The sequence below is a fragment of the Furipterus horrens genome, unplaced genomic scaffold, assembly GCF_987537825.1.
Source record: "Furipterus horrens unplaced genomic scaffold, mFurHor1.1.pri manual_scaffold_2, whole genome shotgun sequence".
Taxonomy (NCBI): Eukaryota; Metazoa; Chordata; class Mammalia; order Chiroptera; family Furipteridae; genus Furipterus; species Furipterus horrens.
The window spans coordinates 157,361,415-157,386,501 of record NW_028327172.1 but is presented as its reverse complement, the minus strand read 5'-3'; positions in this window follow the sequence as shown (position 1 = coordinate 157,386,501).

Genomic DNA, 25,087 nt, shown 5'->3' with positions numbered 1-25,087 from the left:
TTTCTCACTGGCCTGAAATGTTGGTATATCCAAGCCCTAACCTAAGGTTACTGGAAGTTGGTGGTATGAGTTTAGGGAGTCATTTCTTAGATTCCTAAAATGGCCCCTTATTTACAGTTAGATGTTACATGTAGGGGACATAATTTTTGTATCATACAACCAGAATACTAGGGTTGAAATACCCTTAACTTTCATCAGTTTCTGGGTTTTTGGTTTCACTGATTTTTAAAAGATTAGAATACTAGGAGGCAGGGAATGGAAAAAATTGCCAATTAAAAAATTTTTCCAATTAAGAATACTTTAATTTAATTAAACAAGCTCTTTCTAAATATTCATCTACTATATCCTATTTTCTTTTTTTCAAAGAGGATAGTTTAACACAACAGGACATAATAACATAGTCTCAGAACAGTTTCACAAGAAAGAATCCTTGTAAAACTCATCCCCTACCTTACCTTTCACACTCACACACTTGGTGACTATGGATCTAATTCAACCATTCAGGTAATGTTCTGCAAGATGTCATCCCAATGGTCAAAGAGTTTATGTGTAAAAACTTTTTTTTTAAATGTGTTTTATTGATTATAATGTTACATTTGTCCCAATTTCCCTTCCCTCTGCTCCCCTCCACCCGGTGGCCCCCCTCCCTCCAGTTGACCCCCCTTTTAGACCATGTCCATTAGTTGTGTATATAGTTCTTTTCAACCTCTCTCTGTCTATTCCATTCCCTCCTACCATGATCCCCAATTCCTATATCATCTCCCTCCCTCTCCCCGTTCCCCCTCCCTGTTGACCTCCCCCCAATATGTTCCCCATACCTATAGTTCTTTTTCCACTCTCGTTGCCTGTTTAGTTTGTCTTTGTTTCAATTCCCTAGCTTCCGTTGTTTCTTGTGATGCAGTTTTCATTTTAGATTTCATAGTTTTGATCCTCCTTTTTCTAAACCAGTCCCTTTAACATCTCATATAACAGTGGTTTGGATCTAATGAACTCTTTCAGTTTTGTTTTGTCCTGGAAACACTTTCTCTGCCCTTCTATTCTGAATGACAATTTCGCTGGATAGAGTATTCGTGGTTGTAGGTTTTTGCTTTTCATTACTTTGAATATTTCTTGCCAGTCCCTTCTTGCCTGCAGTGTCTCCTTTGAGAAGTCAGCTGATAGTCTAATTGGGACCCCTTTGTACATGATTCTTTTCTTCTCTCTTGCTGCTTTTAAGATTCTCTCTTTATCTTTAACTTTTGACATTTTGATTATAATGTGTCTTGGAGTGGTTCTCCCTGGGTCCAGTTTTTTTGGAATTCTCTGTGCTTCCTGGACCTGTAAGTCTATTTCCTTCCCCAAGTTTGGGAAGTTCTGCTTTATTATATTTTCACTCAATTTTTCAATTTCTAGTTCATCCTCTTCACCTTCTGGCAAACCAATGATTCTTATGTTGGGCCTTTTATAGCTGTCCCAGAGGTTTCTGATCCTCTCATCCTTGCTTCCCGTTTCCTCTCTCTGCACTGGTTGACTGTTTGTTCCTTCTCTATGTTCTAGTTTGTTGGTTTGAACTCTGGATTTTATTTCCTCACCATCTGTCTCGTATGTGGTTTTGTTCCTTTCAGAATGAGTGTTTTTCAATTCTTTCTCATCTTTTTCCAGATCTTTTGTTAATTCTGTAAGCCACCTGATAACAATGGCCCTGAACTGAGCCTCTGACAGGTTTCTTATTTGTTCATCTGTCAGATTCTTCATATGTTGCCTGGTGAGCTGCGCCACCGGGATTTCTATAGTTGTCTGCCTCATTTTGACAGATGCATTTTGCTTTCTTGGGCCGGCTGTAGGGGGCGGTGCCTGTGTACTCGTCACAACCCAGTGACCGGTGCCGATCTGCAACCTTTTTCGCCGCTCTGTGGCCCTTTGTCCTCACAACCCAGCGACCGGCGGTGGTCCAGCAACCTTTGTGCTGTGGTGCTTTGTCGTCACAACCCAGCGACCGGCGCCTATCCGCAACCTATTTCACAGCCCTGTGGCGCTTTGTGTGGGGGCGGGGGTCCAAGATGGATTCACACAGTTATTCCGCTAGGAGACCGGGATCCGTCCTCCCTCCCTCTGGGCCTCACTGTTCAAGGCAATGTGGTGGCTGCTTTCCCCAGCGTTGGGGTCGCGAGCTGCCGGGGTTCGACTGCAGCCGGGGTTGTTCTCCCTGCCACTGGGATTGTCCTCCCTGCCGCTGTCCCTGGTGCGACTGCAAACAGCACCGCCCCCTTTTGCTCTTACCTGCCCAAAGGGCGCCGCTGGTTTATAACTTCATACGTTGGGCTTCCGTGTAGTTTTATTTTCTGGAATTTCTAGTTATCTTTTGTTTTGAAGTAATTGCATTCCTCTCTAGTTGTAGAGGGAGACCGAGCATGTCCATCTAAGCCTCCATCTTGGCCGGAAGTATGTGTAAAAACTTTTAAAGACAGAGAGCACACTATTTCTATAAACACTTCTGAAGATTATATTAGGTCATTCAGTAGCCATATCACATTGTTCTTTATGATTCTGTGACAAGCACTGCTAAATGCCTGGGATATAAAGATAGAAGACAATTCCTGCCTTCAAAGAGTTTACCGTCTGATGTGGGAGATACATATAAGTAATTTAAATGTGATTATAGAATTCAGTATACTCAGGGATCACTAGTTATTATTGTAGGTTGTTTTGGTGTCAGTAATGCTTTCTGGATGTAGTTCTATGTGCCAGGGTAAGTGTAGGCAGAAGCACAAAAACTTTCTAGACATGAAGAACAAAATGTGCAAATAATAAGCAGTGTTATATATGGAGCTTACTATACGCTAGACACTTCATAGACATTATCTCAATTAATCATTTTAGCAGTCCAAGAAGTAGATGTTAATGCTTATTATTTATCAAAGCTAAGAGATCTTAAGTAACTGTCCCAAAGCCACTCATCTAGGAAGGAGTAAGAGTCTGGGTTGTTGGGAAGTAAGCCCATGTTTTTTAGTAGATACACTATATATTTAAGCATAATGTGTTAAAGTTTTATGGAGTTTATAAAACCCCTAAGGATGTTAAGCTACATTTCCCCTTCCTATATGGGTAGCTAGTAGTCAAAGAAGTAAAACTATGCATTCATTACCATGAAATGCATTTGTTAGTAGAGGTCTAGGTAACGTAGATGGTCTAGTATTTTAGCTTCCCACACAGTGGCAATTACATTTTAAAATTACAGATTTGCCTTCCTTCAATATTTGGTACAGTTTTCTTCCTTTCCAATTTCTTATTGTGATAAAATACATGTACGTAAACTTTATCATCTTAGCCAACTTAAGTGTATCAATTGCATTCATATTGTTGTGCAACAATCACCACCTTCTATCTCCAGAACTCCTTTCAACTTGCAAAACTGAAATTCTGTGCCCATTAGACAAGGAGTCTCTCTTTCTCCCAAGCCACTGGTTTTATTTTAAGCAATGAGTTATTTCTAAAAAAAATAAACAAACAAAAAACTAGTAAAAGATGACAAATAACCAAAAAGATTGTCCATTTTTACTCTTGCCCTGTAGACACCTGGCTACATTACTTTCTTATATTTGGATTTGGGGATTGGATCCTAACTCTTTCATTTTATATTTATTTACTTTCTCTTCCATATTCAAGTCAGCTACAAATTATTGTTGTTTGTGGTGGTTGTGTGTATATTTCAGTCATCTGCATATTGGTAAATGGTGCTAAAGAAATGTCCCAGGGACTATTTTCTCACTGTACTGAGGTCCTTTGCAATGAGAATCACACATACCTGAGGTCCTGAGAAAAGCCAACACTCATAAGCTGGCTTTGGGGGGATGCCTAAAAGATTGCTGCCCTCCCTAAAGTCATCAAAGGTCCTAATGAAGAAAGAAGCATCACCTTGCTTAAAGACAGGGTGACCATTTATCCTTTTTATGCCCCTGGATGCACTTTGCACAGTGACTGTACTAGAAGTTTAGAAGTATGCTTATTATATCAAAATGAATTAAAGATAGACAAAGGACCATAATTATAAGTCTTTATGGAAACCTGTGTAACTTTCTTAGATTTATCTTGTGAACAGTTTCTTGTAGCAGTAATGCTCAGAATTCTTAAAACAAGAGGATTTGTGTTCTGGTTCTTAGCAACACCAAGATAGCAGGTGAAGATGCATTTCATTTTGTAGATAGTCTTGAATGAAAAATAGTATCAGAAGAAAGCGAGTGGTGGTAGTTATTTTTCCTTTATTTTTTTATTGAATTTTATGGGATAACACTGGTTAACAAAATTATACAGGTTTTAGGTAAACAACTCTAAAACACATCATCTGTACATTGTATTGTGTATTCACAACCCAAGTCCAGTCTCTGTTCATTGCCATTTATCCCCCATATACACTTTTTTACCTCCCACAACCCCATCCCCTCAGTAATCATTACACTATTATCCACGTCCATGAATTTTTTTCTCTTTTTTTTTTCGTTTTTGCTCAATCCCTTTACCCCACTGCCCAGCCACTGCTCCCCACTATTCGCCTGCCAAAAACTGCTATTCTGCTACCTATGAGTCTATCTATATTTTGCTTGTCAGTTCATTTTTTCATTAGATTTCACATATCAGTAAAATTATACAGTACTTGTCTTTCTCTGACTGGCTTATTTCATTTAGCATAATGCTCCCCAGTTACATCCATGATGTCACAAAAAGTAAAATTTTCTTCTTATTATTTTTTTTACAGCTGAGTAGTATTCCATTGCGAAATGTACCACAGCTTTTTTATTCACTCACCTACTGATGGACATTTGGGCTGCTTCCAAATCTTGGCTATTGTAATAATGCAGCAATGAACATAGTGTGCATTTATTTTTTCAAATTAGTTTTTAAGGTTTCTTTGGATAAATTCCCAGAAGTGGACTCGCTGGGTCATAAGGTAGTTCAATTCTTAATTTTTTGAGGTGACTCTGTACTGCTTTCCACAATGGTTCCACCAATCTGCTTTCCCACCAATAGTGTACAAGAGTTCCTTTTTTGCCACATCCTCTGCAACCCTTGTTGTTTTATTGATGATAGCCATTCTGACAAGTGTGAGAGGATATGTCACTGTAGTTTTAATTTGCATTTCTCTGATAAATAGTCCCATTCAGCATCTTTTATATGTCTATCGGCCATCTGTATGTCCTCTTTGGAATAATGTCTATTCAAGTCCTTTGCCCATTTTTTATTTTATTTTATTTTTATTTTTTGGTTTTTCAATTACAGTAGCCCCGTTTTTCCCCCATTGCTCCCCCCACCCAGCCCATCCCTTCTCCCACAATCATATCCCTCCCCGTTGTCCATGTCCATGAGTCATTCACACACGTTCCTTGACTAGATCCTTCCCTTATTTATCCCCCTTCTCTCCCTCCCCTCTCCTCCTTACTGACTACTATTCTAGTCTTTGCCTATTTAGTTCTTTTGTTTGTGTTGCTCTTTAGTTTCCTGTATTGGGTGATATCATATGGTATTTTGCTTTCTTTACCTGGCTTATTTCACTAAGCATAATTCTCTCTAGTTCCATCTCTGTTGTCACAATGGCAGGAGTTCCTTCTTTCTTTCTGCTACATAGTATTCCATTGTGTAAATGTATCACAGTTTTTTGATCCACTCATCTACAGATGGGCACTTAGGCTGTTTCCAGCACTTAGCTATTGTAAACAGGGCTGCTATGAACATAGGGGTGCATAGGTTTTTTTGAATTAGGGTTTTAGGATTTTGGGGGTATAATCCTAGCAGTGGAATCACTGGTTCAAAAGGCAGTTCCATTTTTAGTTTTTTGAGGTAATTCCTTACTGTTTTCCATAGTGGCTGCACCAGTCTGCATTCCCACCAACAGTGCAGTAGGGTTCCTGTTTCTCCACATCCTCGCCAGCACTTGTTTGTTGATTTGTTGATGATGGCCATTCTGACTGGTGTAAAGTGGTATCTCATTGTGGTTTTTACTTGCATCTCTCTGATGACCAATAATGTTGAGCATTTTTTCATGTGTCTATGGACCTTCTGTATGTCCTCTTTGGGAAAGTGTTTGTTCAGGTCCTTTACCCAGTTTTTAATTGGGTTGTCTGTTTTCTTGATGTTGAGTCATATAAGCTCTTTATATATATTGGAGATCAGTCCCTTGTCTGAGGTATCATTGGCAATTATATTTTCCCTTATGGTTGGTTTCCTTTTTACCTTGCTGATGTTTCCTTTTGCTGAGCAGAAACTCTTTTGTTTGATGTAGTCCCATTTGTTTATTCTTTCCTTTATTTCTCTTGCCTTAGGAGATGTATCTGTGAAAATATTGTTACATGGGATATCTGAAATTTTCCTACCTATGTTTTCCTCTAGGACTTTTATGGTGTCACAGCTTACATTTAAGTCTTCGATACATCTTGAGTTTATTCTCATCTGTGGGGTAAGTTGTTGGTCTAGTTTCATTGTTTTGCACATCCCTGTCCAGTTCTCCCATCACCGTTTGTTGAAGAGGCTCTTCTCACTCTATTATATATTCCTTCCTCCTTTATCAAATATTAGTTGACCGTATAGTCCTGTATTTATTTCTGTACTCTCTATTCTATTACATTGATCTATATGTCTGTTCTTATGCCAGTAGCAGACTGTTTTGATCACAATGGCTTTTTAGTATTGTTTGATGTCTGGTATCGGGATTCCTCTTGCTGTGTTCTTCTGTCTCAAGATTGCTTTTGCTCTTTGGGGTCTTTTTTGGTTCCATATGAATTTTCAAAGTATTTGTTCCAAGTCTGTGAAATATGTCATTTGTCTTTTAATAAGGATTGCATTGAATCTGTAAAGTGCTTTGGGTAGAATGTCCATTTTAATGATGTTGATTCTTTCCATCCAAGAACATGGTATTGGCTTCCATTTATTTGTATCTTCCTTAATTTCTTTCTTCAGTGTTATGTAATTTTTAGAGTACAGGTCTTTTATCTCTTTGGTTCAGTTTTTTTCTAGGTACTTTATTTTTTTTGTTGTTGTTATAGTAAATGGTATTTTCTTTTTTGCCTCTGTCTCTGATATTTTGTTGTTGGTGTACCCTGCTATTTTGCCAAATTCGCTGATTATATTTAGTAGTTTTTTACTGGAGTCTATATGGTTTTCTATGTATACTGTCATGTCATTAACATATAATTGATAGTTTTACTTCTTCTTTCCCAATTTGGATGCCTTTTATTTCTTTGTCTTGTCTGATTGCTGTGGCTAGGACTTTCAACATTATGTTGAATAGGAGTGGTGTCTTGTTCCTGATCTCAGGATGAATGTTTTCAGTTTTTGTCCATTGAGTATGATGTTGGCTTCAGGCTTCTCATATATAGCCTTAATGATATTAAGGTGTGTTCCCTCTATTCTTATTTTGCTGAGTGTTTTAATCATAAATGTGTGCTGTACTTTATCAAATGCTTTTTCTGCATCTGTTGATATGATTGTGTGATTTTTGTCTTTCATTTTGTTTACGTGGTATATTATATTTATTGATTTGCAAATATTAAACCATCCTTGCATCCCTGAAATGAATCCCACTTGACCATGGTGTATGATTTTTTTAATGTGTTGCTGGATCCTGTTTGCCAATATTTTGTTGAGGATTTTGGCATCTATCTTCATCAGCGATATTGGCCTGGAGTTTTTTTTCTTTGTTGTGTCTTGACCTGGTTTTGGAATTAGGGTAACACTGGCTTCATAGAACGAGTTTAGGAGTTTTCCCTCTTCTTGTATTTTTTGGAATAGTTTGAGGAGTGTAAGAGTTAGTTCTTCCCTAAATGTTTTGTAAAATTCACCTGTGAATCCATCCGGACCAGAGCTTTTGTGTGCTGGGAGATTTTTGATTACTGTTTCAATTTCCATTTTTGTTATTGGTCTGTTGAGACTTTCTACTTCTTCTTCATTCAGTTTTGGAAGGTTATATGTTTCTAGAAATTTGTCCATTCCTTCTAGATTGTCAAACTTCTTGCCATACAGTTGTTTGTAGTAATTTCTTACAATCTTTTGTATTTCTGTGGTATCAGTCGTGATTTCTCTTTTTTTGTTTCTTATTTTGTTTATTTGGGTCTTCTCTCTATTTTTCTTGATAAGCCTGGCTAAAAGCTTGTTGATTTTATTTTTTCAAAGAGCCAGGTCCTAGTTTTGTTGATCTTTTGAACTGTTTGTTTGGTCTCTATGTCATTTAATTCTGCTTTGATCTTGATGATTTTCTTCCTTCTTCTTGCCCTAGGCTTTGTTTGTTGTTGTTGTTCTAGTTCTTGTAGATTTAGGGTTAGATTTTTATTTGAGATTCTTCTATCTTTTTCAGATATGCCTGTATTGCTATGAATTTCCCTCTTAGGACTGTTTTTGCTGTGTCCCATATGTTTTCAGCTGTCATGTGTTCATTATCATTAGTTTCCAGAAATTTCTTGATTTCTTCTTTGAGTCATTGTTAACCCATTTATTATTAATAGCATTTTATTCATTCTCCATGAGTTTGGGTATCTTTGATTTTTTTCTTTGAAGTTGATTTCTATTTTCAAGGCATTGTAGTCTGAAAAGATGCTTGATATAATTTCAATTTTCTTGAATTTGTTGAGGCTTGTTTTGTGTCCTATTATGTGGTCTATCTTTGAAAATGTCCCATGTACATTTGAAAAGAATCTATATTTTGCTTCTTTGGAGTGAAAAGTTTTATATATATCAGTTAAGTCCTTGTGTTTTAGTGTGTTGTTCAATGCCTGTATATCCTTGGTGTTTTTTTGCTTTGAAGATCTGTCTATTGTTGATAATAGAGTGTTAAAGTCCGCTACTATGAGTGTGTTGCTGTTAATATCCTTCTTGTGGTCTTCTAGTATTTTCTTTATGTATTTGGGTGCTCTTATGTTGGGTGCATATATGTTTATCAGTGTTATATCATCTTGATGGATTGTTCTCTTAAGTATTATGAAATGTTCTTTATCTCTTTTTATGGCCCTTGCTCTGAAATATGTTTTGTCTGCTATGAGTACTCCATCTCTTCATTTTCAGTCTGTGCAAGTCTTTAGTTTTGAGGTGTGTTTCTTGTAGACAGAAAATATGTGGACGCTGCTTTCATATTCATTCTGCTATCCTATGTCTTTTAATTGGAGCATTTAATCCATTTACATTTAAGTTTATTATTTACATGTATTTATTCATTTCCCTTTGTACCTGTGTTCCTTTCCCTCTTTTTTTTTCTTCTCTTTTTTAGATCATTCCTTTTAGCATCTCTTGCTATGGTGGTTTGGTGGAGATGTATTCTTTTATTCTTCTTTTGTCTGAGAAGCTCCTTATTTCACCTTCTGTTTTGAATGAGAGCCTTGCTGGGTAGCGTAGTCTTGGTTGTAGGCCTTTGTTTTTCATTGCTTGAAATAATTTTGACCATTCCCTTCTGGCTTGTTGTGTTTCTGTTGAGAAATCGGTCGATAGCCTTATTAGATCTCCCTTGTTAGTTATTTGCTGTTTTTCTCTTGCTGCTTTTAGGATTCTCTCTTTGTCTTTGAATGTCGCCATTTTAATTATGATGTGCCTTGGGGTGGGCCTTTTGGGGTTCCTCTTCATTGGGTCTCTGTACTTCTTGGACTTGCATGTTTTCTTTTCTCATCAGGTTAGAAAATTTTTCTGTCATTTTTTTTATCAGCTTTTTTATCCCTTGTTTTTCTCCTCCTCCTTCTTTTATTCCAATGATCCGAATATTATTTTGTCTCATGTTGTTCTGTAATTCCCTTAGACCTTCTTCATACTTTTTCAATCTTTTTTCATTTTGTTGTATGATCTGGGAATTTTTTTTCTACATTTTCCTCTAACTCACTAATCTGATCCTCTCCTTCATTTAGCTTGCTTTTGATTGATTCTGCTGTGCTTTTTACTTCAGAGATTATATTCTTCATTTCTTCCTGGTTCTTTTAATAGCTTCTATGTCTCTTTTTATGCTGGTGTAGTTCTCCATAAGTTTCCTGTAATTTTTTTGGAGCTCTTGGTAATTTTCTTGGAGATTGTTGTAGTTATCTTTGAGGTTGTCGAGTATATTGAGCTTCTTCATAATCATTATTTTGAATTCCATGTCTGACATTTGGGCTATGAATATTCCATCTACCACTCTTTCTGAGGATTCCTCTTTTTCTTTCATTGGGACGTTGTTTTTGTGTCTTCCCATCTTGGATTCTTCTTGTTTGTTCTTGTTTTCTGCATTTGTCTGCTTTGATTTCCCGCTTTTGTGGTAAGATTCTTTATAGGAGATCTGGGGGTTTCAGTGGTGCAGTCTCTTTGATCTCCTGAGCCTGGCGTTCTTGGGATACCCTTTATGTCATTTGTTTATGCTGTATGGTTATATTTCCGTTACTCTTTGGTGGGACCTTCCATCTTGCTAGTTGATTGAGAGTCACTCTGTCCACTTTGTCTTGAGTTCTTTTGTGGAGATGCTGTAAAAAAACATAAACACACAGCCCAGGCAGGAAACCCACACCCTCAACAATATCCCCCACCCTCTATCCCACTATCGTCAGCAAATGAGCCAGTATTAATATAAATGTAGAGATGTTAGGGCTTTTATACTATAGGAAGAATAGATAAGAGTTGTTTTAAAGAGGAAAAATATGATTTTTGAGAGAGGGGATGATAGATTAGTAATAGTAGCAAGTAATGTCAAGACTGCAAGACAGTAAGTAATATTTACATTGTATGTTAATAAAAAAAAGAGAGGGAAGAATGTAGGGTAAAGTAAGAAAGTGGTAGTGTATACTATTAGATTTATATAGTAGTTATATGCTATATATTTTGTGTGAAAGGAGGCTAAACAAAACAGACAAATGAACAAACAAAAATTAAAGATGAAGATGGGAGGGAGAGATGGTATGAAACAGATTAAAGAGATAGTTTAAAGATTAAAAAATTATAAAAAAATTAAAATTAAAATTACAAAGAAAATTTTTACTCAGTTCAGCCTTTGTGTGCAGTCTTCTTTTTCTGGATTTACACCTGGTCAAAATTCCATGAGTTTCAAATTTTTTTCCTCATTGGCTGGCTGTGAGGATATCTGGCTGGTTTCTGTGGCTGCTTTTCTCTCACTCAGGGCCTGCCGTAACTATCTGCTGTGAGCCGCAGTGTTGGGTCTCTCCCCACTTGTTCTGGCACCCTCCAGCAGTCCTCAAGCTTCTCTAGTAACACTGTTGTGCTGGCAAGCCAGTGCACATGATTCAAGTCCCCACCCTGCCTTGGATCCTGCCTTCGCTCCTTCTTCCAATAAGTGTCTGTGTTCCAAGCTGCAGCACCAGGCTCTGTCCCTGGCCAGCAGCGCCTCACTGTTCACCTGTGCACTCTGCCCGCTTGCTTTGGGCCCTGACCAAGACCGTGTTTCTAATGCAGTTTTCCACTTTTTTCTGATCAGTGATGCCGCGATGTATGCGCGTGCCCAGTATGCGGTGCCACCAGCACCAGACTGAGTTCACACAGCTCCCCATATTCTGGGTCACTCGCTGTCTTAACTAATTCGCCTGTGCGCCCTGCCTGCCAGTCTGGATCTCTGACCAAGACCATGTTTCTAACACAGGTCTCCTGGCCCAGTTCAGCTCCTCTCTTTTAATTTGCGCTGCGATGCACGCACCTGGGGCATCGGTCGCGATCCCAGACCTGCCTGTTTGGGGGATCTCCACCCAGATTCAGATCATACAGTCTCCCAGTCTGGTATACTCACTGCCCTCCCACACCTCTGGCCGGTACACGGAGACCTTTCTATTGTTTCCTTATGGGACTCCGCTGGTCCCTGCGCCCACAGTAGGCTGCAGTCTCCAAGTAGATTCCTGTCTGTGAGCCAGTCTGCAGCTGTCCTTCTGGGGTGTGGTGGGGCTTGGTGGGTCCAGCGACTCCTACCTAGAGCGCTGGCGAGCCTTCTGCCCTTTTCCACTCTGCTCTCGCTCTCCCTTCCCCACTTGAGCTGTCTTTAGTTTGTATTCACTCACTCATCTCTCTGTCCATATTCCAAGCTTTCCACGATAGGAGCAAGCAGATAACACTGCTACTTACTCTGCCACCATCTTCCTCTCCCAATACCATTTATTGAATAGACTATCTTTACTCACATTATATGTTTTTGCCACCTTTGTCAATGTTAATTAACTGTAAAAGTGTCGATTTATATCTGGGCCCTCTATTTAGTTCCATTAATCTATATGTGTTTTTATGCCTGTACCATGTTATTTTAATTACTATAGCCTTATAACAGATTGTGATGTTAGGTAGTGTAATTTCTCTAACTTCATTCTTTTTCAACATTGCTGTTGCTATTCAGGGCCTCTTTGGGTCCATCTCATTTGAGACACTGTACTTCTGGGACTTATGTGTCTTTTTTTTCCTCACCAGGTTAGCGAAAGTTTTCCTTCATTATTTCTCCAAATAGGTTCTCAATCTCTTGCTCCCTCTCCTCCTTCTGGTACCCTTATGATGTGGATGTTGTTAAGCTTCTTGTTGTCTCAAAAGTTCCTTCTACTATCTTTATTTTTAAAAAGGTTTTTTTTTTTTTTCTGTTTTGATTGGGTGTTTTGTCTAGCTTGTCTTCTTAACTGCTGATTCAATCCGATGCTTCATCTAATCTACTATTTATTCCTTCCAGTGTAGTCTTTATTTCAGCTACTGTAGTATTCATTTCTCACTGGTTATTTTTTATGAATTCTATATCCTTTTCCATGCTGTTGAGCATCCCTATAACCATTAGTTTGAACTCCATATCTGATAAATTTCTTGCCTCCATTTCATTAAGTTCTTTTTTCTGAAGATTTCTCCTGTTATTTCATTTGGGGCCTATTTTTTGTCTCCCCATTTTGGCCTCCTCTTTGCATATGTTTCTATGTATTAGATAGATCTTCTTTGACTCCCAGTGTTTGTGGGGTGGCCTTATGTAGTAGGTTCCTGTGGGGTCTGGTGGTGCATTCTCCTGATCACATGGGCTGGGTAATCTGGAAATGTCTCTTGTGTAGGTTATGTGGGCCCTCCTGTTGTAACTGAGTCTTGATTACCATTTTCCTATATATATATATATATATATATATATATATATACATATATATATATATATATGATCAACCCTAAGGTTGCCTGACTCTGGCACTTCATCCCAACTACAGTATTTGAACTGCTACGCAGATACTGTCTCTGTGAAGTGGAATTCCTCATGGAATTTGAGTCCTCTCTTCCCTCCCTTCACTGAAGCCCAGGGTGAATGGCTATGAATGAAATTGTGTGTTGGCTTTTTAAGAAGGTGCTTGTGTTTCTAGATCTCTCCCCCTGGTGGATAGAAGCCCTGCTGCTTTCAACAGCCAGATGTTATATGGATGCCTCTTCCCAGTTCTGATGCTCTGGGCTGAGGAGCCTGGTTTGGGGTTTAGACTCCATGCTTCTCAGGTGGAACCTTTGTAGCTAAGATATTTCTTAGAACCGCAGCCACTTCCTGTGGGAGTGCGCCAGCCTTTTTTTACATCTCCATCCTTCCTTCCAGTCTCAATGTGGCATCTTCTGTACTTCCTTGGCTATAAGGCTTCTCTTCAGCTAGTCTGCAGTTGGTTATTCAGGCTAATTTTTCTGTAATTTAGTTGTAATTGCAGTTTGGTCCTGGGAGGAGGTGACCATAACTTCCACCTACTCCATTTGGATTCCCTTTAGTGGTGGTAGTTTAATAGGTAGGCTAAGGAGAAGAAAAATAGAATAAATAAAAAGTAAATAAAATGTCAATTCACTTTCTTTCTATTTTAGAGAACTAGAATGCTACTTACCTTTACCTTTTATGCCTTCTAAGACCTCTTCTCTACTTCTCTGTAGACTTCACTGGTATAGATACAGTGATTTTACTTGTAAGAGTTCTGTGTTCCCTGGTTTTAATCTACTAAGGAACTTGAACTCATTGAGAGAAAGCAGGTAATTTCTTACAATCTCTGTATCTACCTCACCCATTTAATTTAATCTTTTTTCAACACAGAGATAATTTTCCTTAAAAAGGCACAAGTAACAAAAAATTGAACTCTGTTTTCTCTTTGTTATCCACTAACATTACACCATCATTCTTAATTTAATGCCTTAAGTTATTATTATTATTAATAACCCATACCTTATAAATTCCAAAGAATGATCACATACTTGGCCTGGAATCGTTATTGTAATTTAGCAAAGGAATATCATGGATAAAACTTGAACCAAAACCAAATAGGACAGATGGTTTCATTCACTTATTCAACAATTATTTATTGATGATCTGTTATATGTCAGGAATTATGCTAGGCACAATGGACAAAGAGCTGTATATTTCTGATCAAGTAGCTCACAATTTAGGAAGTGGGGAGTGGGTGGGATGGGGAGTTGGAATGCTGGGATAATCATTAGGCAATTTAATACTAGAAAAAAAGGTAGTGGTTGTCAAGTCAGAATGAACCATAAAAAGGGATTTATTTTCTTTTTTTGATAGGGTTTTTGGACTGGTAGACCAGGAAGTAGTATATAAGGAATAAATATATCTTGATTATAGCAAAACACCATAAATTCTTATGACCTAACATGGCACCTCAGTATAATATTCTGGGAAACAAGACTGAAAGACATGGACTGAATGATAGCAGTAAGGTAAAATTTATGTTTGGTTGCATATCAAAAGAGTGAATAATCAGTAGGTACTAGCAGAAGTGTTGTCTTTCATGGTGCTGTGGGACTCTGTCATGTCTCTTTGGAAAATGTGCATATCAAATCTACAGATGACACAAATCTGGGAGGGAGAGCGAGGGCAAGGGGTGACACTTAGGCTTAAAGTAATCCTAACAAGTTGGAATGATAGGTTTAAAGTAGATAAAATGTAATACAGAAAAAAAAATTGATTTTATAGTACAGAAAGAAGAGTTGAATAACCACTAATTTATATGACAAAATTCAGAAGTTTTAGTTGACAACAAGCCCTGGCTGCTGTGGCTCAGTGGATTGAGAGTCGGCCTGCGAGCCAAGTGTCGCTGGTTTGATTCCCAGACAGGGCACATTACCAGGTTGCACATCAGGTCCCCAGTTGGGGGTGCGAGTGAGAGGCAACCACACAGTGATGTTTCTCTCTCTCTCTTTCTCCTTTCCCCTCTCTCTAAAAATAAAATAAATAAACAAATAAATAATACATTTAGTTGACAACAAGCTAAATTTTAGCCACTACCTTGACATGGCTAGTAAAGTGTTAATACAGTTTTATGCTCATTTTATGCTCACTAGTAAAGGTGTAACATGAAATAAGCTTGTGCATACTGCTAATTTAGCAACTACCGAGCTAATTAAAATTGTTTAGTGTTTCTCAGACTAGATTGCAAAATCCTTAATGTAGGGACTATAACTTGTTTATTTATATATTCCCAGGAGTTAGCTCAGTTCTTAGAATAAAGTGAATGTTCTAATGTTGAATGACTAATGAATAATAATTATGTGCAGAGATTACTCTAAGCACTTTAATTAACTCATTTAAACCTCTCAATACATCTCTTGAAAAGAGCACTACTATTATTTCCATTTTATAGATGAAGAAACTGAGACCTCATCATGTCACTTATGAAGTTGGGGGGAAAGGAAAGTAAAATACACAAAAACTTTCAAAATCTCAATATAGAAAATTATTCCAGATCCTCCTTTCAAGGCTTTTTCAAGACACAAGTAACTTGTCCAAGGTAAGTGCCAGGGCTGAGAGTTGAACCTCTGAAGTCTGTCTCTTAAGCTTAGGTTTTTTATCAACTTTGCTTTACTATAGTTTTTACATAATAACATACTATTAAACTGCATGGCTCGGAGCATAATCAAGTTCAAGGGTCAGGGGAGATACTTCCTGTCCCCCCCCTTTTTTTTCTCCTTTTTTCTTTCTTTCTTTTTTACCTTTTTATTTAAAAAAAAGGATTTAAATGGGCTTATAAAAGAAATATAACAAAATTATAAAAAGGAGAAATTCCATCTGAGGGAAAATAAGAGTAGGTCAATAAGGTGGAGCCATGGTAAGGGTAGCACGCAAAACACTTACAGGGAGATCCTATCTCCACGAAATTCTTTGTGACCACCTAACTCCATATTTATAGCTACTTTCTCTCATTTTCTATTGCATTTCTCATCTACATGATGCATTTGGCACTTTATAATAAACTTCTAATAATTTTTTGAGTATAACTTCTATCCTTTCAATAAAACTATACACTTCTTAAGGTATAGATCTTCTAATGCTATCTTTTACATTCTTTTGGCCCCTAGTATAATGCTAGATTTATATCAGATTCTGTAGAAACACTTATTGACTTGAAAGAGCTTTCAATTATTGGGAGTTAATGAATATCTATGTTTGGACCTTTCCTCAAATCCTTGTTTCTTCTTTTTCTCTTTCTGTCTTCCTGGAACTCTAGACATAATTAACCATTCTTCCTCAATGCTCTTGAAAAGAACAATTTTCTTTATATTTCTACTCTAATACTATGGCTTATTATTTATATGTCTGTTGCCCCCTATAAATTGTAAACTGCTTGTAGACATAATTTATTTATGCTTATATTCCAACCTGAGGTCAATTCCTACTATTAGTCTTCAGTAAATAAATAAAGGGAGGAAAGAAAAAGGTGAGGGAGAGAGGAAGGATTTTTTTTTTTGTACTTTGGCCAGTTGATTGCTGATTATCACCAGAATGATGGTTGGATAAAAAAACTTTGATGACAAAACTTTACACTTTGCAAGAGTCTAATTAGAGAACAACAGTTTAAATTATTTGCTATAATGAGATTTAGGGATTTGTATCTTTGCTTTTCTATACCTCCTTTCTATGAATAGCCGATTAATTAAGAGTATGTAACCTTACAATCAGGTTCAGATGCTGAAACTACTACCACATAGCTACGTGACCTTAGGAAAGACAATTATTTCTCTGTGCCCCAGACTCACCATCTATCAAACTAGGCTAATAAAATTACTTACCTTGTAAAGTAATAATAAGAATCCACTAAATATGTATGACTTAGAAATCATTTAGGATGGTGCTTGGCACACAGAAAGTACGATAGAAGTATTTACTATTTTATGGTTCCTGTTTTTGAAAGACTGACTTTCCTGTCTTGTGAAGCCAGCTACTGATAAAGCATCAACTACCCCATTACAAGAAAACACTGCAGGATTCACTTTTAGTCAGAGCACTCTGCATTTCCTGGAGTGATGCTGTCCATAAACACAATGCTCATAGAAGATTATGAAGTATCACATGATTACAAAGTCAAAAATGACTGACCTCCAGAAATACCCAAAGGAACTTTAGATTTGTCCTATGCTTGAGAGCATAATTGGTAAGAGGCAGGCAAAAGTCCAGCTAGTGGGTGGCCCAGGCTATGGAGAAGAGATCCTGAGGATGGAGGATGACTCCACCAAATAGTCTGATGCAGCTATGACATTACTGACAGCTGGACACAGGAGCTGGCTCCAGGACCCGAATCCAAGTTTACACATTCCTTAAGTTAAAAGTGATGAAACAGAGGCAACTGAAGCCATGCTACATTTTTATTCTTATAACAACAACTTAACTTGATATAATCTTTTGAAGTTTCCAAATACTCTTTCCAATAAATTATCTCACTGAGTCACCTGTGAAAGGTAAAAGTCAGATATCTTCATTAAAACTTCATAATATGTAAAAATTCATGGAGGAATTCCAGCCAAGATGGAGGCATAAATACACATGCTGCAACTCCTTAGAACTAAGAAGAAATTTACAACCACTTAAAAACTAAAAAAAAAAACAAAAAAAAAAAAAACCAGAAAATCAAAAAAATAGAAACTACAGGGAAGTTCAGTAAAGAGATAAAGAAGAAATAATAAGCCAGAAAGGTAGGAGGGGCAGAGCAGGGACAGAGAAAGAGGAGTGGAGCAGCAACTGCAGGGGTAGTGCTTGGCAGGCAGCAGTGGCTGGCAGGTGTGGTGGGGCAAAAAACGCAGTCAAAAAGTTTAAACCTGAGAAGCCATCCTAGCCCCAAACCAGACCACATAGCTTGTGGTTCCAGTGCCAGGGAAAATAGAGCCACATAGCTTCAGACTGTGAAAGCAAGTGGGGGCTGGGACAGAGGAAGAAGCGACTAGTCTCAAAAAGGAGGCAGCTTTCTTAATACTGGAAGGGGGAGAAGTGCCTAGAAAAGCAGCAGCAACCGGTACTTTTCCCTTTCAGACCCCTCCTCCACATACAGTGCCAAAATGCAGTGAAACAGTCTCCAGCACTAACAAATATCTAAGGCTCCTCCCCCTATAATGTGAGAGGTGAGACAGCCCCACCCAAATCACAGAGGCAAATACAGAAAGCTGTCATGATGAGGAGACAGAGAAGTACAGCCCAGAAGTGGGGGCAGATCAAGGTCCCAGTGACACAACTAAACAACAAGCAGATAGTACGCCTAACAGATGAGGAGATAGTGAGCTTAACAGATGCACAGTTTAAGGCACTGGTGATAAAGTTGCTCACAGACTTGACAGCAAAGCTTAAACAGGACAGGGAAAGAATAAAGGCTATCTTGACTGAAATGAAGGAAAATCCATACAAAACAAGTGGTGAAGGAAAAGAAACCAGGGTACAAATCAACAAATTGGAATGCAGGGGATAAATAAACAGTCAACCAGAAGGAGGAAATGAGAACTGAAAAAAATGAGAGAATTAGAAACCTCTGGAACAGCTATAAACGTGCCAACATCTGAATCATAGGGTTGCCAGAAGGTGAAGAGGGAGAGCAAAAATTGAAAAGCTATGTGAAAAAATACTGAAGGAAAACTTCCCTAATTTGGGGAAGGAAATAGACAAATGGGTCCAGGAAGCACAGAGAGTCCCCCAAAAATTAGACCCAGGGAGGACCACACCAAGACACATCATAATAAAATGCCAAAGGTTAAGGATAAAGAGAGAATCTTAAAAGCACTAAGAGAGAACAGGAGAATTACCTACAAAGAAGTACTTGTAAGACTGTCAGCTGATTCCTCAAAAGAAAATTTGCAGGCAAGAAGGGACTGGCAAGCAATATTCAAGTGATGACAATCAACGACCTACAACCAAAATTACTCTATCCCGCAAAGCTATCATTCAGAATGGAAAGGCAGAGAAAGTTCTTCCCAGACAAGGTAAAGATAAAGGAGTGCATCATCACCAAGCCATTATTATATGAAATGTTAAAGGGACTTATTTAAGGTAAAGAAGATCAAGACTATGAACATTAAAGTGAAAACAGTATCACAACTGTCAACAACAGAAGCTAAGGAATGGAACAAAGGTAAACTAAGCAGACAACCAGAGTGGGGACAGAATCATAGTTATGGGGAGCATGTGTGGGGAGGTCAGCTGGGAAGAGGAATGGGGAGAGGGAAGAGAATGGTGCAAGAATTAAGAAACATAGTAGGAGGATGCAGAATGGACAGGGGGATGTAGAGAAAGACTTATAAGTATGACCCATGGACATGGACTGAGGGGGGGAGTACTGCTGGAGGGAGGGTGTTTGCTGGGTGGAGGGGAGCAAAGGGAAAAGAAATTGAGACAACTGTAACAGTATAATCAATAAAACATACAAAAAAAGAGAAAGAACAAACTTCATAATATAAAAATAAATTTTAAGAGGAAAATCAAATTCACATCACCTTTAAAGTAATTTGCAATCTTTCTTTTTTCTATCCAATAAAGTATAGTTTTTCTTTTACTTTTTTAAGTATATTTTATTGATTATATAGTTACAATAGTTCAAATTTTTTCTCCTTTGCTCCCCTCCGCCCAGCATCCCTTCTACCTCAACAATTCACCCCCAAGTCCATGCCCATGGGTCGTACATACAAGCTCTCCTGCCTCACCCTTTTATATATTCTTCTTCTTCTTTTTTTTAAATTAATTAATTAGTTAATTAATTATTTTAACAATAAAAAATAACAATCCCTCCCTCTCAGACTTAAGACCCTTTATAATCTTACAAAGGACAATGGGCGAAGATTTCGAGCTCCTCTAGGTGCTTCAAGCTGGACATGGTCGTCGTCCTACCTACCCTTGGGTCCAGAAATTCCTAATAAGAGTAGGGGTGTGGAGGGGAGGCTGGTCTTCCCACATGGGGAAGGATCGTGCAGACTCCAGGTCGGTTGGCTGTCCCCGGACAACGGCATGCTTGATTTAACAGGCTAGCATCCTTGTTGTATTCTGGAGGCAACAGATTTGGCAACAGGGTTAAAGGACATCATTCAATCCATAACCACTAGATGACAAAAGGCAGGGATTAATTTTTCAATGTCCCACATTAGGGAAAAGAAGGGCTTCTTTGGAGGAAGGTGTGCCAGGTACATCTCACCTGTCCAAAACCCTTTTGCCCATTATACTTAGTTTGGGCTGAGGGAAATATTTTAGGTTTCCCCCCTCTCAGACCTCTGGGCTCTTTCTGTCCAAGCCTCTAGGACAGAAACGAGAAACCAGTTTTAAAGTGAAGCCCACAGACCAACTCAGCCACTTAGTTCAGCCAAACCATTGAATCTCGGGAGGCAGCAATGCAGACAGGTTTAAGTGAGGTCTATACGTATAGACAATTGCTCAGGTAATGAGATCATAGGCTTATGCCCTTTGAAAACAGAAAACACATGTTAATTTATGTAACATAACCCACATACAAGTCTCTAAAACTGTAGGACTGTATTATCAGAAAGACATCTAGTTGCAAGGCATTTGACATTTTTCTTGTCTGTAAATTAAATGTCTTTGATAATGCCACAGACATAGTTTAGCTTTCAAATGAAAACAAATTTTAAATGAAAAGAAACTTTAAAGATGGTTAGCTGCACTATTTATAGTCTACCCCTGAGCATTGTGATTTTCCTTGAATCATGATTTTTCTCCCTAAGATTACCCTCCTTGTTATTAAAGGGACTGCATTAAGTCCATTTTTAATTTATCCTGTTCATTTGTATAAACACAGCAAGAACAGCAAATGATCACTTATTATCTTTAGTTCTGCTCTTCTGGAACTTACACAAGGAACATTTAGGGTGATCTTCAGTCTGCCCTTCAAGGCACCGAAGCAGAACCACTTACCTGGCATTCAGCCTTGCCTGTAAACACCTGTCTTTTCCAAGTCCTTCTGGTTTTCCATTGTGCCTTAAGGTCCCATCTTGCCATCTTTCAGGAAAACAACCTTCATTCCTTCCCTGGAAAGATTGCCATGGATCGCGCATCCATCCAAGGTACCAGGCCTTTTATCTCGTGGACTTTTATTACCTTTGAAAGTCAATCCCAGTTGCTCAGGGCTTCTTGGTAACAACCAAAGCCCAAGCATGTCTCCTTTAGGCATGATATTCCAGTCAAAGTCTTAGTTAAAAAGCAAACAAACAAACAAAAAACTCTATTAACAACTGGTATTATTAGTTTTATGCAAAGAAACTTATGTCATTACTTACTTCTTTAGAATGCCAAACTCTAGAGGGATCATAGGGATAAAAATATACAGTGTGAAGGAAAATCCTTGTCCTTCTAATATTCACTGAACTTGCATTTCCATTCTTTATATTTTCATTTTTCCCCCCACTATAAAATATTTTTGTTTTTTCATTACAGTTGTCCCACTTTTTTCCCCTTCTTGCTTCCCTGAACCCTGCCCCCCCTTCTCCCACATCCAGTCCCCACTCAGTTGTCTATGTCCATGGGTCCTTTATACATGTTCTTAGACTAGACCCTTCCCCTTCTTACCCTTTTCTCTCCCTCCCATCTCCCCCTTTGTTACTGTTAGTTTATTCTTTGTTTACATACCTCTGGTTCAATTTTGCTCATTTGTTTGTGCTGTTCATTAGTTTCCTGTAATAGGTGATAGCATAAGGTATTTTTCTTTTGTTGCCTGGCTTCTTTCACTAAGCATAATTCTCTCTAGTTCCATCCATGCTGTTGCAAATGGTAGAAGTTCTTTCTTTCTTTCAGTATTTATTCATTGTCATTTCCCCCTTCGTACTCGTGTTCCTCTCTGTCTCTCTCTGTTTTTTCATCTTCTTAAAGCAGACTCTTTAGCATCTCTTGCAATGCTGGTTTGGTGAAGATGTATTTTTTTAGCCTTCTTTTGTCTTGGAAACTCCTTATTTCACCTTCCATTTTGAATGAGAGCCTTGCTGGGTAGAGTATTCTTGGTTGTAGGACTTTGTTTTTCATTGCTTGGAATATTTTTTGCCATTCCCTTCTGGCTTGTAGTGTTTCTGCTGAGAAATCTGATGATAGCCTTATTGGAGCTCCCTTGTATGTTATTAGTTGTTTCTCTCTTTCTGCTTTTAGGATTCTCTCTTTGTCTTTGAATGTTGCCATTTTAATTATGATGTGTCTTGAAGCGGGCCTGTTGGGGTTCATCTTCATTGGGACCCTCGGTGCTTCCTGGACTTGCGTTACTCTATTCTCTCCTCATGTTAGGGAAGTTTTCTGTCATTAGTTTTTCAAAGAGGTTTTCTATTCCTCGCTCTTCTTCTTCTCCTTCTGGAATTCCTATGATACGGATATTATTATGTTTCATGTTATCGTGCAGCTGTTTTAGAACCTCTTCAGTCTTGTTCAGTCTTTTTTCATTTTGTTGCACCAGCTCGCTGATCCGATCTTCTTCTTCCTCTAGCCTGCTTTTAATTTCTTCTACTGTGTTCTCCAATTCAGAGATCATATTCTTCATTTCCTCCTGGCTCTTATTGATAGCTTCCATGTCCTTTTTCATGCTGGTGAAATTCTCAGTAAGTTCCTTGTATTTTTTCTGGAGTTCCCTGTAGTTTTTCTGGAGTTTTTTATAGTTTCTGCTGATCTCATTGAGCTTCTCCATAATCCATGTTTTAAATTTCATATCTGGTAGTTTGCTCTCCTCTATTTCATTTAGCACTCTTTCTGGGGATTCTACCTTTCCTTTTGATTGGGGGGTTGTTTCTCTGTATCCCCATTTTTGTGACTCCTATTGTTTGTTGGTGCTTCTTAGAATAATCTGCACTTCCTGGATCTGCACCTGGTGGCGTCAGATCCTGTACGAGTCTGGGTCTAGGCAGCCTGTTGGAGACTTCCAGGGATCTACTGCCTTTGTCTGTCTTCTTTAGTTGTTAATCTATTCAATCTGTGATTAGCCATCAGGCTTAAGGACCGTGGGTGTGGCAACTTAATTCCTGTAGGCAGGGCCTTTGCTTCCCCTCAGGCTGATGCCACTTGGAGGGGAATGATCTGCCTGCAGTGTCGGGATGAGTCAGCACTGGGACCTGGCCAGCTGCTTCCCCAGCTCTCCCCTCAAAGCCACCACACCAAACTCTCCCCAAGCCTCTCCAGTCCTCTCTGCTTTCCCTCTGCTCAAGCCCAGGGTAAGTGGGAGCAAAATATTTTTGTATGTGATCCGCTTAAGAGCTCTTTTTTTCCAGCTGTTTCTCTCCAGCTAGCAAGAAACCCTGTGGCTTTTCGCTTTTCTCAGCTGGATACTATTTTACTTTCCACTCTGTTGCTGTAGGCTGGGAAGACCAGCTGGGGGTTTAGACCCTGCCCTTCTCAGGGGGAATCCCTGGCTGCTGAGCTGTTTCTCAGTCCCTTCAGCTGTCACCCGTGTGAGCCCAGCCAGCCCTTCTGCTTCTCCGCACTCCCTACCAATCACGTTGTGATGTAGCGGCCTTTTCTGTCTCTCCGTGGTTATAAGACTTCTCTCCAGCTAGTGTTCGGTTGGTTATTCCAGATGATTTCTCCAAAATTAAGTTGTAAGTCCAGACTAGTTCTGGGAGGAGGTTAGTGTAGCTTCCACTTACTCCTCCGCCATCTTGTTTCTCCTCGGAATATAGTTTTTCTTAGAGAAAACATCTTGGGTCTAAAGGTAGAGAAACAAATTAGGGAAAATAAAATTATTGAAAGAATCATCTCAGCTAAGTAAGAAGAGTAATAGTGGCATCAGAAACATAGCTCAGATATTTGGATTTGACTATATACCCTCTGCCTGTACAGAAAATCATGACAGATACAACTCCTTCAATTGCTATGGTTTGTTGCTTCAACCCTACCCCAAACTCTGATTGGAATCCACTCCAGATTCCTCCTTGCTCAAGCTGCCCAACATTGCATACTACCCAATTCAGATACTCTCAGTAGGAAGTGGTAGTTGAGTGACAAATAGGGCAGTAAATTCAATTCAAGTCAACTTAATTGAATTAAATTTGTTAAACATATATTTACTGAGCTCCTTACAATACAAATTACATAAAGTGACAATCCATATAACAAACTTTGGTTCAGTATTAGGGATATCAGGTAGTATTTCTGCTTTCAAAGAGGTCATAATTTAATGAGATAGACTTACATACAACTAAAGAGCCAGAGTGTCTGGTGTCTTAAATATAAATAAAATGGGCTATGGGGGCACAGAAAAAAGATGATTTTTGATGGGGCATACAATATCTCATTTAATCCTGTGAAGTCATCAAGATGAAAATTGATTTTCCCCATCTGAGAGTTGGAGTAACTGAGCTTGAGATAGGTTGCCTAAAATTATGCAGAAAGTGAGTGAATTTAGGCTTGAACTCAAGTCTTTTGAAGCTAAAGCTTGTGTTCTGTTCAACTCATCTTGCTGATGATCCTAATCTGATTGGGGACCTATAAACTCCCATTGTAGGGCCCCTGAAACCCCACACATTCCATGTGAAGGCAGTGCCTTATCCTTATATGATTCTGGGCCTACCTTGATGTTATTTATTATGGAAATTGCAACTTCTTATTGAAGTTGTGCATCAGTATTACAATAAAGGTCACACTAGGGAAATATCAATCCATAATGGGAATACACTCGATAAGAAAGAGGCACAGAATCCCAGAAATCAATGCAGGAATGGGCTCTGTTCCCTGCTCTCAAATAATGCTTCTACATCTGCACCCCCTAGTGAAACCCCCGGCATTGCTGCAGGCCAGTGAAGTAGTTTTCTCTGGGAGAACAGATGAGTGATGTGGAACTGTGTGCCTGCTCCTGAACCATCATTCTGCAGACTCTATTTGTAGCACTCACCTTAGGAAGCTAATGCTTCTAAGTGATGCCTAGGCAAACTGCCAATTGTTTTTGCTTATCATTAATAT